Here is an 18,647-nt window from a genome sequence, read left to right as displayed (position 1 = left end):
TTCAGGAATATCTATAAAGTCCCCTATCAAGGAATGAACAATCAGAAAATGAAATACAAAATTCACTCAATTAAATGTCTGTAGAGAAAAAAATGGCCTTTGGGAAAGAGGGAAAACCTAGGAAATTGAACTGTTTGTCACAGGAATGGACCCGGAAATAGAGTTATTATCCAGAAAAATCTCCTACAACCCATGTTCCTACATCTTTTCTACCCAATACAAGTCCCTAACTGACTTTGTCCATTCAGAGCCTGTAACCACTGATGAAACAAAGAGAAGTTACCAGCTGTAGAGAGATGTAGTACATAAATATTACCACTGTGTTACAGGAGACTCTCCTGGAGAAGGCACCCTTGAATCTGGTAATGTAAGGTAAGCAGGTAGGTCATGGCAGTTCTCAGTGACACCATCATTTGGACCTCCCTGAAAAATTACTTGTACCCTGGATAGCCCTAGCTTTTGTGATGTCACAAGGAATTGCATCACAGATATTCCTGCAATACATCTAGGGATTACTAAATGGCCTCTATTTCAGTGCAAGCAGCCATTTGGGAGGGAGAACAAAGAGGATGTACTTAACAGAAATCAGTAGAAGAAAGTTGGCCTTCTGTTTTAGTTTAAAAAATGAAGAAATATGTGGTACATGGGACAGCACAGTGAGATTTTTTATCATTAATTTCACTATTCCAAAAGCCAGGTATTGGGACGGGTACAGTTTTGTTTTGTTTTGTTTTGTTTTGGGGGGGGGTTGATTTTTTTTCCGAGAGCTCATGCCTTTTATTTTTCCCCCAGAAGGAAAAAATCCTAAGGAGAAAGGGATAGACAAGTATTATATCCTCAGCTCAGAGTAATCTTCTCCATGCTTTGGATTCCTATCGTGCAGTTTATTTCTGACACTGATATCTTGGAGAGAGAAACGCTTCTAGATGAGACTTCATCATCTCCTTATTTCCACTACTGTTATGCTGACTACCATTCCCTGACAGTGTCCCTCTAGATTTCCGAATCAATATGTCTGATTACCTTTCAGTTTTATTTACTTATATATCTGTCATTATATTTTTTTTACTTTTTAAGCTAATTTTAATACTTTTTGGATATTTCTATATCTACATTTTAAATGTTATTTCCTTTCCCAGTTTCCTCACCATAAGAGACCTGAACGTTTCCCTTCCTTTACCTTAAAACACCCCTTACTGCCCCTTGACATTTCCTTGAACTAGGAGTCAAATCTAGGCAGGACCAAGGGCCTCTCCTTACTTTGGTTTCCAACAATACTATCCTCTGCTACATATGCAGTTGGAGTCATAGGTCTGTCCATGTACAGTCTTTGATTATCTGTATAGTACCAGAAAATTCTTGTTCATTGGCATTGTTCTTCTGATGGGGTTGAAAGCATCTTCAGATCTAGTAATACTTTCTCAAAATTTACCAACAAGAGGTCCATTTACAATTCTCTGGTTTCCCACTGGCATTCACTTGTGTAATTGACATGCTCTAGCTGTGTCTCACAGGAAAGATCTATAACCTGTCCCTGGCAGCATGCAATTCTTAGCTTCATTAATCTTAATCGTATCTAGTTTTGGTGGCTGATCTATCTATCTATCTATCTATCTATCTATCTATCTATCTATCTATCTATCTATCTATCTATCTATCCATCCATCCCTGTCTCTGTCTCTGTCTCTGTCTCTCTGTCTCTCTGTCTCTCTGTCTCTCTGTCTCTGTCTCTCTCTGTCTCTCTCTCTCTCTCTCTCTCTCTCTCTCTCTCTCTATTTGGTGGCTTCTACATCTATGAAATTAGGTGAAATTTTAATATGGATTCTGAGCTCCTAGTTCAAGAATGGAGAATCCACAAATGACAAAACCAAATATACCCCCTCCTGTTCTTATGCACCTATTGAAGTTGAGGTTTTACAGGACCTCAAGCCATTCCTCTCCCTTTCCATCGTCCTGTATCTTATGTTTGGCCTGAAGAAAGAATCATGCTAAAATATCCAAAAGCCTGAAGTCTCACCCTTGGAAAACAGGAAGGTAGATATTACAGAAATGATATCTAATGGGACTACAGAACCACATTCCATATTCCATGATGTTCTTTGCTTTACTGATGTCTGATAATTTTTGCATTAAATAAAAATTCTGGAGTTTATCATTTGAAGTAGGTACACAATATTTACACTATTACATTCACTCTTTAGCTTGGGCAGCTTTTTTGCGAAATTCATTGCAAAAAATTAGAATTGGAAAACGGAATTTTTGGGTACACATTCACGAATATCTATAAAGCCCCCTATCAATGAATGAACAATTAGAAAATGCAATACAAAATCCACTCAATTAAATAACTTTAGGGAAACAATGTCCTTTTGGAAACAGATAGAACTTAGGAAATTGAACTCTTTGTCATAGGAATGGACCTGGTAATAAAATTATTATCCAGAAGAATCTCCTACATCCCATGTTCCTAGATATTGTCTACACATACCCAGCCCCTGAATAACTTTCTCCATTCAGAGCACGTAGCCACTAATAAAGCAAAGGGAACTCTCTAGTTTCCGAGAGATGTAATATGTAAAGGTTTCCATTGTGTCAAAGGAGACACTCCCTAGAATCTTGTCAATATAAAGAAAGCTCTTTAGCAGGTAGGACATAGCAGTTCTCAGTGACATCATCATTAGGCCATCCCTGAAAAATGTCTTGTATCCTGGAGAGCCCTAGTTTCTTCTTTGATGTCACAAGTGTAGTCATGACTGCAACTGCCTCTCAGACATTCCTCAGTAACTCTAAGGTTTATTAGTTGCCCTTTATTTCAGTGTAAACAGCTATTTGGGAGTGAGAACAAAGAGGATGTAAATATCAGAGAATGGGAGAAGGAAGTTGGTCTACTGTTTTATTTTTAAAAAATGAAGAAATATGTGGTACTTGGGAAAGCACAGTGAGTGCTATGTAGGGGTTGTGAGGGTTCACTGAACACATAGCCTTGATCTGACCATAACACATATGGGATTCAGGAGGTGGGAGCCTCTCTGTAGCATCTGGATTTCCTTGCTTGTAATGGTTCCTGGAAGTCAGAGATTTTTTATCATTAATTTCTTTATTCCAAAAGCCAGGTGTTCGGAAGGGTACAGTTGTTTTTCTGAGAGCTCATGACTTTCATTCTTTTACCCAGGAGAAAAAGTTCCTAAGGAAGGAGGGATGACAAGTATTGTATCTTCAGCTCAGTGTAAACTCCTCCTTGCTTGGGTTTCCTATAGTGCACTTTGTTTCTGACACTGAAATATGGGACAGAGATGTGCATCTGGTTGAGACATCATCATCTCAGTCTTTCCACTAGTATTACTCTGATTACCATTCCCTGACAAGTTCCCTTTAGATTTCTGTGTCAATACGTGTGATTCATTGACAGTTTTCTTTTCTTTTACTTCTATCATTTGTTTTTTCTTTATTTTTTAGCAATTTTTATTGTTTTTTATTGGATACTTCTATATTTACATTCCTAATGTAATTTCCTTTTCCAGTTTCCTGCCCATAAGAGCCCTAACATGCCCCCCCTGTTTTTCTATAACCCCCCTTATTGCGTCTTGACAGTCCGTTGAACTGGGTATCAAACCTAGGGAGGACCAAGGGCCTCTTCTTCCATTGGTGTCCACCGAGGCCATCTTCGGACACATATGCAATTGGAGCCATTGGTCTTTCCATGTGTAGTCTTTTAATATTGGTTTAGTACCAGAAAGATTTCCTTATTTGGCATTGTTCTTATGGAGATTAAAGCCCCATTCAGTTCTTGTAATCCTTGCTCAACATTTACCAACAAGAAGTCCACTTTCAGTCCACGGGTTTGCCACTATCATTTACCTCTGTATTTCACATACTCTAGCTGTGTCTCTCAAGAAAGGTCTATACCGGTTCCTGGCAGAATGCACTTCTTAGCTTCATCAATTTTATATCGTTTGAGGGCAGATTATGTATGTGTGTGTGTGTGTGTGTGTGTGTGTATATATATATATATATATATATATATATATATATATATATATATATATATATACTTTTGGTGGCTCCTACAGCTAGGTGGATAGGTGGAATGTTAACATAGATTCTGCCCAACTAGGTCAAGAATGTAAAATTCACAAATGACAATGTCAAACAGACCGCCTCTTGTATTAAGAACATATTGAATTTGAGGTTCGACTGGTAATCATGCCATTCTTCTCCGTGCCTATCCTCCAGTATCTAAACTTTCTACTAAAGAAAAAGTAATGGTAAAACATCCAAAACCCTCAAGTCTGGCCATGGGAACACAGGAAGATATTTAGTGTAGAATTGATATCAAATGCGACTAGAGAACCGAATAGTATATTCTATGTTGCCCTTTGCTTTGCTGAAGTCTGGTAATTTTTACATAAAATAAGCATTTATGAGTTTATTAATTGAAGTGAGTACACAGTATTCACACCGTTATGCTCACTCTATAGCTGGGCACACTTTGTTGCCAAAAATCATTGCAGAAAATGGAACTGGAAAACAGAATTTTTGAGTACACATTCAGAAATATTTATGAAGTCCCCTGTCAAGGAAAGTACAATAAGAAAGTGAAATACAATATTCATTTAATTAAAGGTCTGTAGTGAAAATACTGGCCCTTGTGATACATACATAGCTTAGAAAATTTAACTCTATGTCACAGCAATGAACCTGGGAATAAAAATATTATCAAGAAGAATCTCCTACACTAGATGTTCCTAAATCTTTCTTCCATGCCAAGCCCCTGACTAACTTTCTCCATCATGAGTATATAACCACTAATGAAGCAGAGAGACGTCTCTAGATTTAGAGAGATGGAGTACATAAAGGTTTCCACTGAGTCACAGGAGACATACGTGGAATGGGCATCCTCGAATCTGGTCAATGTAACAAAGCTGTTTAACAGATAAGCATTGACATGTCTCAATGACATAATCATTAGGCCCACCCTGAAACATCTCTTGTAACTTGGAAAGCCCTAGCTTCTGTGATGTCAAAAGTGTTGTCGTGACTGCAACTCCCTCTCAGATATTCCTTCACTACCTCTAGTGTTTACTAATTGAACTCTAATTCAGAGTTAACAGCCATTTGGGAGTGAAAACAAAGAGGATGAATATCAGAGATGGGGAGAAGGAAGCTGGCCTTCTTTCTTGGTATAAAAAAAAGGAAGTAATACATGGTCCTTGGGAAAGCTCAGTGAGTCCTTGGTACAGATATAGTAGGAATGATGAAGAGATAGTCTTGATATGAGCCTTCCATATATGGGTAACAGAAGCTGGGAGCCTCCCAAAAACATCTGGACATCCCTGTTATTATGGTTCTTGGAAGTAAGGGAATTTATAGCATTTTCTTCTTTATTTTAAAAGCCAAGTGTTGGAAAGGGCACAGTTGTTTCCCTGAGAGCTCATAGCCTTTTTTCTCTTTGTCAAAAAGAAAGTGTCCTAAGGAAGATAGGATGGATAAGTATTGTGTCCTCAGATCAGAGTCAACTCTTCACCATGCTTTGGATTCCTATAGTGAAGTTTGTGTCTGACAATGATATCTGGGAGAGAGAAGTGTTTCTAGTTGAGATTTTTTTTTTTTTTTGGTCTGGAAGTCTATGGTGCAAGGCCATTTTTTTTATTAACTTGAGTATTTCTTATATACATTTCGAGTGTTATTCCCTTTCCCGGTTCCCGGGCAAACATCCCCCTCCCCCCTCCCCTTTTTTATGGGTGTTCCCCTACACATCCTCCCCCCTTGTTGCCCTCCCCCAACAATGTAGTTCACTGGGGGTTCAGCCTTAGCAGGACCCAGGGCTTCCCCTTCCATTGGTTCTCTTACTAGGATATTCATTGCTACCTATGAGGTCAGAGTCCAGGGTCAGTCCATGTATAGTCTTTAGGTAGTGGCTTAGTCCCTTGAAGCTCTGGTTGCTTGGCTTTGTTGTACATATGGGGTCTCGAGTCCCTTCAAACTCCACAGTTCTTTCTCTGATTCCTTCAACGGGGGTCCTATTCTCAATTCAGTGGTTTGCTGCTGGCATACGCCTCTGTGTTTGCTGTTTTCTGGCTGTGTCTCTCGGGAGAGATCTACATCTGGCTCCTGTCGGCCTGTACTTCTTTGCTTCATCCATCTTATCTAATTTGATGGCTATATATGTATGGGCCACAAGTGGGGCAGGCTCTGAAAGGGTGTTCCTTCTGTTTCTGTTTTAATCTTTGCCTCTCTATTACCTGCCAAGGGTATTCTTGTTCCCCTTTTAAAGAAGGAGTGAAGCATTCACATTTTGATCATCCGTCTTGAGTTTCATTTGTTCTAGGCATCTAGGGTAATTCAAGAATTTGGGCTAATAGCCGCTTATCAGTGAGTGCATAACATGTGTGTTTTTCTGTGATTGGGTTACCTCAATCAGTGTGATATTTTCTAGTTCATACCATTTGTCTATGACTTTTTGAGATCATTGTTTTTGATACCCTAGTAGTACACCATTGTGTAGATGTACCACATTTTCTGTAACCATTCCTCGGATGAATGCCATTAGGGTTCCTTCTATTTCCTGGGTATTATAAATAAAGCTGCTATGAGCATAGTTGAGGATGAGTCCTTTTTGTATATTGGAGCATCTTTTTGTTATATGGCAAAGAGAGATCTATCTGGGTCCTCAGGTAGTGCAATTTCTAATTTTCTGAGGAATCTCCAGACTGATTTCCAGAGTGGTTGAAACAGTATGTAATCCCACCAACAAAGAAGAGTGTTCCTCTTTCTTGACATCATTATACACATCTGCTGTCTCCTGAGTTTTTATTTCAGCCATTCTTACATGTGTGAGGAGGAATCTCAGGGTTGTTTTCATTTACATTTCCTTGATGACTAAAAATGATGAACATTTCTTTAGATGTTTCTCAGATATTTTATATTCCTCAGTTGAGAAATCTTTGTTTAGTTCTGGACTACAATTTTAATAGTGTTTTTTGTCTCTCTGGAGCGTTATTTCTTGAGTTCTTTGTATGTATTAGGTAATAGCCCTCTGTCAGGTGAGTATAGGTGTAGACCTTTTCCCAATCTGTTTCCTGATGTTTTATATGACATATCTATATATCTATATATCTATATATATATCTATATATATCTATATATATCTATATATCTATACATCTATATATCTATATATCTATATATCTATATATTATATATCTATATATCTATATATCTATATCATATATATATATGTATATATATACATATGACAAAGTTGTTCTGAACCTTGACACCCACTAGCATGTTGCCCTATAAGGGGTACAACAACAAAGAGTTGGTGAGCAAAGCTCCTCTATTAGGGGCTTTAGCAAGCTGAATGAATCCTCAGGCCTCTGTATGTGCTGGGACAGGAATCTAAATAGATGTTATACTGTTATTTAGACAGACTATACCAAAAGCATCATATTATTTCCACAGTACAGTATTGAGGCTACTCCATATCACACACATGGGATGCTGATGTTAATGCTCTACAGAGATGAGAGCAATCTTTCCCCCCTCTTGTCAGGAATATATTCTTCCATGAGGAAAATCAGTGTGTATTGTTATGTTTCAAAGCCTGAACTAAAGGTCTGATCATGAAAAAAGGGTTTATAAAGTTCATCCTGATTTCATTTGAGATTTTTGGATAGGCAGATTTTTCCCAATAGTGTTTGCAATATCAAATAAGGACACAGTGGCATGTGTTGGCTGAAAGTATAGCACAGTGGACAACAGAATACACGATCAGCCTGCGGTAAAGGTTTTACTTTTTCACAGGTGAAAGTCTATGTATCAAAGGATGTGTGTATTACAACAGCAGCTGCTGTCAAGTTTTGAAGAAGCATTGCTGAGGGCTACAATGGATTTTTAACACAGTGATATGCCATGGCCAGTAGGGCCTAGCAATCACTTGGCCTGGAAACATCAGATAATGTGATGTTTGACAGCTAGGTTGGATGATTCTGGATTATTGTTAAATTAGCACACAAGAATGTAAATACAAGATGCCATTCCAGAGCAATGCAGAGTCATTGTGGGGACCTTCACCCAGAACAAAGAAGTTGATTCCCAGATCCATAGATTGTGATCAGATCCAAATGACTATAAATAAATATGGGAATCACTTGTTTATCAAAAATGACTCTTTATTAACTATTTCTGTTTTGTCCTACTGTTCTGTGCTAAACCTTAGCTCTTTATTACTTGTGCTTCAACAAGTGTTAATATGTGTTGATTACCGCATGCTACTTAGCAGCAGGAATTCAGGAAAAAAAATATTTATTCCTACTTTCTATGGCAAGTCAGCCACAAGCCTCTTCCTTATACCTTTTCTTCTATTGCTTTGTTGAAAATAGTTCCTGGACTTTTGAACTGAGAATCTTCTCCTTCTATTCCTATTGCACTTAGGTTTGGTTGTTTGTTTGTTTTTCTTTTTTCATAGTGTCCCATATTTCCTGGAGGTTTTAGATTTAATTTTTATCTTTACTGATAGATTAATTCCATCAGTCTTATATGCCTGTGATTACCACTCCCATCTCTTGTATTATCTTATTGATGTTTGCATCTATAGTTTCTGTTCTCTTACCTAAGGTTTCCATCTCCAGGGTTTCTTTATTTTATGCTTTTATTATTTCTTTTATTTTTCTTTTCAGGTCTTGAACAACTTATTCATTTTCTTCACTCGTTTGATTGTATCTTCCTATATTTATTTACAGGGCTTATTCATCACATCTTTAAAGTTCTCTACCATCTTCATAAGATTAGATATAAGGTCATTTTCTGTTGCAGCTGTAATTTTTTATTCATGACAGTCTGCTTTAGGATAGCTAGAACACGGTTTTACCAATTTCCCTGGGTGTTATTGATTGTGATGTTATGTTGGTCTTTATCCCTCTTGGTTTTGCAGTTATTATGAATTTACGGGATGATTTCTGAGATTATCATTGTTTGAAAAGTGCTTTAGGATGCCCCACTCCAATGATTCCTATTTTCTCTCTGACTTCTGGTCTGAGTGTCCCAGAGCACAGGTTACTTGCAAAATTTCAAACCCAGTAGGGGTCTATCCACAGGTTTTACGGCCTATGTGGCCTCTTGGGTTTTGGGTGCTAAACTTGTTTCTATGGTTTCTAGTATATATTTGATTGGGGACCCTGTTACCAGATTAATCTAGAGCAAAGAAGGTGGAAGTTGTTCTCTAGATAATGGACCCTAGGGATTGGGGTGCTATTTAAGGTTCCTGGGTGTGCTTTAAGGGGTCTTGTTAGACAAAGAATTGGGGCACGATCTTACTTGGTTAGTCCTTGTCACAGCTGGTCTCCATGAAAGCACTTGTAGTTGTGCATCAGAAAATGGAGTGCAAAATTGAGGGTGTAGTTTACTCCTGCAGAGTGTGCTTTAAGGGGATTTGACTGGCAAGTGCATGAAGCAGTGTCTTCCTGGTTGTCCATTGTGCCTGTAGGTCTCAGAGAACACAAGCAGAGTTGTGAGCCATGAAATATAGTGCTAAAGACATAGTCTAAATGCATGAAATTTAATTGAAACCCAAATTCTTTCTTGGCATTCTTTAACTTTATTCTTAAGATACCTATAAACTCACACACCGTTTTTTTTTTTTTTTTATGTCCTGTGGAGGAAGTTTATTTTAATTTGTGGAGGAAGTTTGCTTCCACATCAGTAACAGATATCTTGGATTGAGAAGAATTAAGCACCAAGTCCCTCTGACATGTTTGGAGGCAACTACTATATCCTGGGTCTATACCAATTTGAAGCAACCTAACATTAATGCATGTGTCTATTTACATGTCTAGGTAGTATCATGGTAAGTAGATGAACAGATAGAGAAGTATAGATCTGAGGTATATATATATATATATATATATATATATGTGTGTGTGTGTGTGTGTGTGTGTGTGTGTGTGTGTGTGTGTGAGTCCCTGTATGTGTTTCTGGACATATGGGGGGAGGAGAGATTTATTTGAGTGACTTACAGGCTCTGGTCCAGCTAATCCAACAATGGCTGGCTGTGAAAGTTAAGTTCAAGGATCTTATAGTTGCTGAGTCACCAAGAATGATGTCTGAAGTTGTCTTCAGGAGCTTTGGAATTCTTTCGAATTATGATTTAATGCCAGTAATGAAATAAACTTGCTATCAAGACAGAGCAAGCAGGATAAGAACAAACACTTCTTTCTTCCATGTCCCCATACAGGCTTCCAATAGAAGTAGTTGCCCACATTGTAGCAGGTTTAAATATCTGGATCAAGGTGTGTTTTTGTATTTTACAATTTCAGACAAGAAGTAGATTTTCTCGCTTTGAATGAAATCAGAAGTCCTTCAAAGATATGCCCATTATTTTATGGTTTTAGGTAATTCCAGTTGTAGTCAAGTAGGCAACCAAATATAGTCATCACGAGTCTACTTCTAGTGAACTGGAGACACCATCATATTTCCCTATATCGTGAATTATTTGTAAATGAAAATAATAACCAGATTATAATGGCACTTTGATAAAATAGAATGATCCTACATACAAATAAAAATGCACTAAATATTTAACCAAGTCATAGTCATACTGAATGTGATATAATTATCAATACCACAATGTCGAATGCGTTATACATTTAGAATAGGTGAAATGGGTTTTATGGCACATTCTTTTAGTATCTCAAGTTTGAAATGAATATGAAAACGATTGCATTTTCTTAATTGATATTATATTGCATGATAAAGAAATTGATGTAAGAAAACACAAAAATCTATAGAAACACTTTGTTAACAAAATACGAAGGAATTATTGATTTCAATTATTAATCATTTTCTACAACTGGTTATGGTTATAAAGACAACCATGTGTAAATACCAACTTAGGTTGTATTTATAAATACCTTTTTCACTACCCTGTCTTATTTTCTTCACCCATCAGAAGCACCTCATTAGATACCAATCTCCATGCCTCATGGGTTTGCACCCTTTGTCATTCTTCATGAGTTTGGCTATTTTCTTTTTACATTGGCTATGAGGACAAAGATCTCTCTATCTTTTCCAAGCTCAAGCTGTCTCTCAATTCTACCCCCTGGCCTGAAAGTTTTGCGGCAGAGCACACAATTCTCTTCTAGAAACTGAGAAAATGACCTAGCTCACTGCATGTTCTTAACTCTTGTTAAACTGCTTTCTTGTTTCCCACTGCATTAGCCAAATAGGATGTATTTTTTTTTCTTGTATACTTTGTCTTTAACATTCGAAATGTAAATAAGAAATACTCAAGTTAATAAAAAGTAAAAATAAATAAAAATGAATCTGGTAATTTGCATTTAGAGTTAGTCTATTGAAAATGTTTCCCTCCAAGTCTTGGTCATTCTGAGTGGTCTTTCGATTTTACCCTGTAATATCATGAAGCAATAGATTTATCTTTTTGAAATTGTACAGTTTGAGCAACTTATACATTTCATCATGGAGTATGACCCTGATGTCTGTAGATTTCTTTCAAGGTGCAACCTGATACATTCCACAGGGAACCAAGACAAAGAACCTCAACACACTGGTTGAGGCACCTGTGCTAGACTAGTCTAAATTTCCTATAGAAATTCTCATCTATTTTGTCACTTCTAGAAGTAATACTGTAGATAACACCTTCTGTTTGAACACATAGTGATGGGCATTTTTTACTGCAGGTAACAGACATCAAGATTCTAGTGAGATGTCTCCAACTGACACTTTTTCCAAGTGTATGATTGTGTTGTAGCCACCATTAATTGTCTCCTTATATTCATTTATTTCATTATGTGTTGTCTATCTATGTCTCTTCTGACCATTTTGTTATTTGTCATTCTGAATTGAGAATTTTGTATTAAAACTAATAAGCAGTTCACTCCTTGGGATATTATCTTTATTATTTCCTGAAGACCTATAAAGAAAAGTAGGTGTTTATGTATTCTTTGAATTAGAATTACCTTCCGTTAATGTGAAATTGCTGAGTTCAGGGACATAAAACCACTGGAAATCTGGAGAAGTATGGATGGGCATCATAAGAACTCCTGGCCACTCTAATTAGTTTCCTTCCATAGATATGTGCTTAGGTTTATAACAACACCTTCCTCTCTGGGTTGCACCTGTTTCCTTAAAATTATATCTGTGGCAACTTTAAAAATAAACTTCCCCTATGAAATAACAGAGACCAAACCAACATCCCAACAGTACACAGGAATTGACCTATAACTCTTGCCACATATGTAGCAGAGGATGGACTTGTAAGGAGAGGTCCTTTGTCCTGACAAGGCTCAATGTCCCAGGGTAGGGGAATGTCAGGGAATGAAGGTGGGAGGGAGTAGGTGGGTAGGTATATAAGGAGCTCCCTCATAGAATCAGGGGAAGAGGGATGGGATAGTTGGTTCCTGGAGGTGAAACAGGGAAAGGGAATAACAATTAAAATATAAATAAAAAATAAATTATATCAATCTTCTAGTAACCAAGCGTGGAGAGAAAAAACATTAAAAAATTTTCTACACATTTATTAAGATGAGGAAGAACTACACCTATCCTCTTACTTTTTAGGATTGGTGACCTCATCCTGTGCATAAGCTGTGCCCAAGTGCCTTTTCCTCTTCCTCTACTGAAGTATCCCCTTGCATACCTATTATTGAACCGATTAAGTTCCTTGTGTCCTGAACACCTGAATATAGCTTCAGTATGTGCAGTTCCTGCAATTATTTGCCTCTGATCATTCTCATTTTGGAAGAAAATATCTGAGTAAAGAGCCCCTATCCGGAGTTATGATATGTGTTTCTTTAAGGACCAGTGACCAATACTACTAGAGCACATAGAAACCCTCTTCCTCTGAGAAAACTCAGACACTCATCTCTATTTTAGAGAATTTTTTTAAAGTTAATCAACCCAAAGACAATGCTTGCAAACTGTTACTGGCCACCCTGTTCATATCAGAAGAGAAGGATTGAATAATTTTGGAAAGTAAAAACTAGATTCTGAGTCCATATATGGATCTCTGACTGAATACACTAATTTTATTGAGAGTCTGTTCCCATTCCACACAGCTCCCTTAGGATTTTGACCTTGACCAAGGTACTGTGGTCCTGGTCATCTATTACCAGACTTTCTGGGTGGGCTACAAGCAGCATTTCAGAGGCCAGAAAACCTGTAAATATAAGTGACTTCACACAGGGTACCTCAGAACATACTTCTTTTCTAAAATAGTTTCTATGGACTTATCATAACAATACTCCAATAGTCCTAGATGCCCTGGATCTAGGAGATGTTGAAGAGTGCTTTTGTCACTCATTTCACACAAGATATTTGATTTAAAAAGATTAGAGGGATGTGCAGGTATTGATGAGTCTTAGTGGTTAGTAGTAGTTTAAATTAGTTTGAAAATAGAGATCTGATTGAGAGGCAGGAGGACTGGAGATTTAAGAAGGCCATTAGTGGTAATCCGAAGAGTAAATTTGAATAATAATCAAGGCTTTTAAAACAAACATGAAAAGGGCTAGAAGCGAGCAAGCAACCATTGGAGAAAGACCAATATGCCTCTTGAAAATGAAGTGAACATTGGAAAAATAAGTGATGTAATTGGTATTAAAAGGTACAGTAGGTCCTACAGTTAGGACAGTGACGGTGCCCAGGCTACTGTACTCCAGGAGTCTATGGTAAAACTTAAAATTGTGACAAAGCAATTGATTTTGTAATGGTCACTGGATCTACATATTCAGTCCTCAATAATGTACTATGACAATTACCTGAACCAAAGAAAGCATTCACCGTAGCAAAAGGAAAACTCCCTTAATATCTCTGAAGCAGCAAACATGCCATTGACATAGGCAAGGGGATAATAACTCAAATGTTATTGATCATGTCTGATTGCCCCCTCTTGCACCTGTTTCCTTCTGTCATGAGGCCTCTTACATAAACCGAAAGCAACCACCAGCTTTTTGAAAAATGAGATGCAGTTAGACTTCCAGACACTAACAAAGTAAACATTGTTTCTGTTTACCAAAAGAATACCTTCTTTGTGAAAATCCTGCTCCCTATTAAAAAGATAGTTGGAATACCTTTCAGATTTGTAATTTCAGATTAGTAATGAAGAATCCTAGGTATATTGGGAGAATCTATCCTCTCAGACCTGTCCCTAAAATATAATCTCATAATTATTCAACTAACCAGATCATTTGTGCATATGTAGATTAAATAATGCACACTGTGGAAGCAAAGGGAGAGATACAGTCTATATTACCCAGCTGAAAGAGATGGGCGTCCTGATATCTTGCCAGTCTCACTGGAGTATGTTGTCATTACTTGAGAAGAAACTGGGCTATTTATTATATAAACTATCCAAGATATGAGGGACTGTCATTAGAGGGTAGAGACTACCAACCCCATAGTTCCGATCTCATATACACTCAGAAGTCTGAATCCTCCAGAGAAAAGTGTGTAGATTGTCTTGTTCTTGAAAGATGTATTCTTCAGGTTCCCTTTGGCAAAGGAGATAAAATTAAATTTTGAATGATAGTTACAGAGGGAGGTAAAAGTCGGCAAATAACTTAGACCCTATTCATCCATTGATTTCAAAATTCTTCAGTCCTGTCTGATGATGGCCTCAGAAGTTTCACAGGTCCACACCCTTTCAACAGATAGATAACCACCTCCTCCCTCATGAAGCTCAAAATAATTACTCAAGGGGCACTGAGGCACAGGTCCAAGAGTTATAATCACTGAGCTAGAAAGGGTGAGCTAGGAATGTTCATATTTTTATATTAAGAGGACGAAAATATTGACAAAAATATGGGGGAGGCAAAAAAAATCCTGTATCAGAGAATGGTTGCAATAATCCCATTGGTCCCAACACCAAAGGTTACTAGACAGGTTTGAGATATTCTTGGTGTGGGTGGATATTTCTCTGCCTGGATACCAGGGTTTTGGAGAAATAGCAAATCCTAGATACCCAGAACACATGGGGGTACTAGAACCTAATCTGCGTGGAGACAGAAGGTATGGAGTTTGATGCTTGATAGTTCTTGTGGTTCAAGCCCTAACCTTTCAAGGTTCCTCAGAATGTTTTCATCGGTTTGTTCATGAAACAAGTGAAAAGACACTGCATGAAGGATTTACAAAAACACTTTAGGGCCGTGAAAACACCTTGTGTGCACCTGTCTAAACAACTGGACCTTGTAGCCTCAGGAAGGATCACTTGTCTAAAGGTGACATTAGCTGCTCCTCTTCTGTGAAAGATACAGGGAAGTTACTTCTGGGTCAGCATTTTATACTTCTATCATCCCAGAGAGTTGAAGCCTTTTTAAAAGGAACAGCACAATCTAGCTTCTATTATTTTTCTCATCTTTATTAACTTGAGTATTTATTATTACATTTCAATAGTTATTCCACTTCCCGGTTTCTGGGCTAATATCCCCATAACCCCTCCCCCTCCCTTCTATATTTGTGTTCCCCTCCCCATCCTACCCCCATTACCACACTCCCCCCAAAAATCACGTTCACTGGGCGTTCAGTCTTGGCAGACCAAGGGCTTCACCTTCCACTGATGGTCTTACTAGACTATTCATTGCTACCTATGAGGTTGGAGTCTAGGGTAAGTCCATGTATAGTCTTTGGGTAGTGGCTTGGGCATTGTTGTTCATACGGTGTCTCTAGCCCATTCCAGCTCTGTCAGTCACTTCCAAGATTCCTTCAATGGGGGTCCCATTCTCAGTTCAGTGGTTTGCTGCTGGCATTAACCTGTATTTGCTGGATTCTAGCTGTGTCTATCAGGAGAGATCTACATCCAGTTCCTGTCAGCCTGCACTTCTTTACTGCTCCATCCATCTTATCTAATTGGGTGGCTGTATATGTATGGGCCACATGTGGGGCACACTTTGAATGGGTGTTCCTTCTGCCCCTGTTCTAAAATTTGCATCCCTATTCCCTCCCAAGAGTATTATGAGACACTAGCTTCTATATGTCCCTTTTGCACACGAACAGATACTATTACTGCATCATCCTGGAGTGTAGAAGGAAAAACACACTTTACATAAATCCTGTTACCCTGTTGTGTGCTGTAGACCCACAGATGCTCATCACTGACTGTCCTGAGGTAAGAACAATGATCCAATTTACCTGGACAGACCTAATGGATTACTGCCAAACCCCAACCCATGAAAGACACTAATTCAATACTCAACACAGCTGGGAGTATTGTCATTAAACATGGAGCAAGGTACCAAGGAGCTTCAATAGTTACTGTTATTGAAATTATTTTGAGGCAAGCCTTAGAGACAGGTCCCTAGGCCCAGAGAACAGAATTGATTTATCACTCTGACTCAGGATGTCAAAAAAGGATAATGGAAGCCTGTCACCTTGTACATGCACAGACATTATGCTTTGGATACTCCACACGTCTATAATATGGAGACAAAATTGTCCTTGTTGCTGAGGAAAGGACATTAAGCACATAGAGAAAGTCTTGGCTCCCCAGAGGATATTTGGATTCCCCTATGATTTGCTAGGCTTCACTGCTATGCACATCAAAGAGATGACTGCTTTTTGACTAAAGGCAACAAGATCACTGACCTGGATGCCCAACAAGTGTCCCTAAGACCTGTGACCCTACTGACCTCCTGGTGACATACCCAACCCCCTGTTACCTGAGACTTCATGGTATAAATAAGATGTGAGCATGAAAAAAAATCAAATGGCTACCTTGAATCCACAGGTTGGTAGTGAACCGAAGAACAAAGATCATTATTTCAGAAACAATTGGCAGTTTTCTGGAAACCCAGCTTTACCAGGCTACCTGTCCTGGGTCCACAGAACTCTATGAACTGCCAGTACCAAAGTATGTTATAACTACCTACATTGGACAGCATGGCAAGATATGTCTAAGCCAGACATCAGGTTTATACAGTACATAAAATAATCTAGAACATTACAACATTAATGTATACCGTAAATTAATTTATATTCTCCTAGCATGAAAGCATGAAATTGAAATTAATGAATTAAGACATAAAACCAAACTTTAAATTCAATCCATATTAACATGAATATTCTCAAATACATTAAAATACTGCGTCATGGACATATCTGTGTTATCAGACATATACCATGAACGTCATAAACCTTTTTCTTCCATATGAATATCACCTACCACAATTGGTTTCTATTTCTACCATCCTCTGTGAAATCAACAACCTGCCCACTAGTCCCCCTCTTCTCACTCTGGGCCCATACAACATGGGGGTGAATAACATGAACCTTTACCAGGCATCTGGTTCTTAATTCAGGGCCATTTACTGCTTTATCGTCTATACATTCCCCTGAAATAAGACATCTCTATGATAATGGGTCTAATCAGTCCATGACCATCACAACTGTGATGTCATCCATTTAGTATTTTTTTCTAAATTTTCGGATGCTTTCAGTCAACATAGCTGCTGAAACTGTTTAGCAGGTAGGCCATGGCAGTTCTCAGTGACATCATCATTAGGCTCTCCTTGAAAAATCTCTTGTATTCTGGAGAGCCCCTTTCTTCTCCTGTGACGTCACATGTGTTGTCATGAAACAACTGCCTCTCAAATATTCCTTCAGTACCTCTAGTATTTGAGGTGTATGTCTGATAACACAGATATGTCCATGACGCAGTATTTTAATGTATTTGAGAGTATTCATGTTAATATGGATTGAATTTAAAGTTTGGTTTTATGTCTTAATTCATTAATTTCAATTTCATGCTTTCATGCTAGGAGAATATAAATTAATTTACGATATACATTAATGTTGTAATGTTCTAGATTATTTTATGTACTGTATAAACCTGATGTCTGGCTTAGACATATCTTGCCATGCTGTCCAATGTAGGTAGTTATAACATACATTGGTACCGGCAGTTCATAGAGTTCTGTGGACCCAGGACAGGTAGCCTGGTAAAGTTGGGTTTCCAGAAAACTGCCTCTGATTCAAAGCATACCACCATTTGGGAGGGAGAACAATGAGGATATATCAGAGATGGGGAGAAGGAAACTGGCCTTCTGTCTTGGTATTAAACAAGGAAGAAATATGTTGTCCGTGGGAAAGCTCAGTGAGTCTTATCTAGGTGCTTAGTGTGTTTGGTGAAGAGATAGCATTTTTCTGAGCTCTCCTCATATGGGAATTAGAAGCTGGGAGCCTCTCAGAAGCATGTGGACTTCCCTGCTTGTTATGGTTCCTGGATGTTAGAGAGTTTATATCATTAACTTCTTTTTCCCAAAGCTAATTGTTGGGAAGGGTAAAGTTGTTTTCTTGAGAGCTCATGGCTTTTATTCTTTTTGCCCAGAAGAATATGTTCTAAGGAATAAGGGAAAGAAAAGTATTGTGTCCTCAGCTTGGTTAATCTGCTCCATGCTTTGGATTCCTGAAGTACACTTTGTGTCTGACACCGATATCTGGGAGAGAGAAGTGCTTCTAATGGAGACATCATCATCTCAGTCTTTCCACAAGTATTACTCTATTACCCTTCCCTGACAGTGATCCTCTATATTTCTGATATATATATATATATATATATATATATATATATATATATATATATTGGTGTCTCCTACAGCTATGAGGGTAGGTGGAATGTTAACATGAATTCTGTGCCGCTT

This window comes from Rattus norvegicus, chromosome Y, assembly GCF_036323735.1.
Source record: "Rattus norvegicus strain BN/NHsdMcwi chromosome Y, GRCr8, whole genome shotgun sequence".
Lineage (NCBI taxonomy): Eukaryota > Metazoa > Chordata > Mammalia > Rodentia > Muridae > Rattus > Rattus norvegicus.
Note: the sequence above shows the minus strand (reverse complement) of the source record.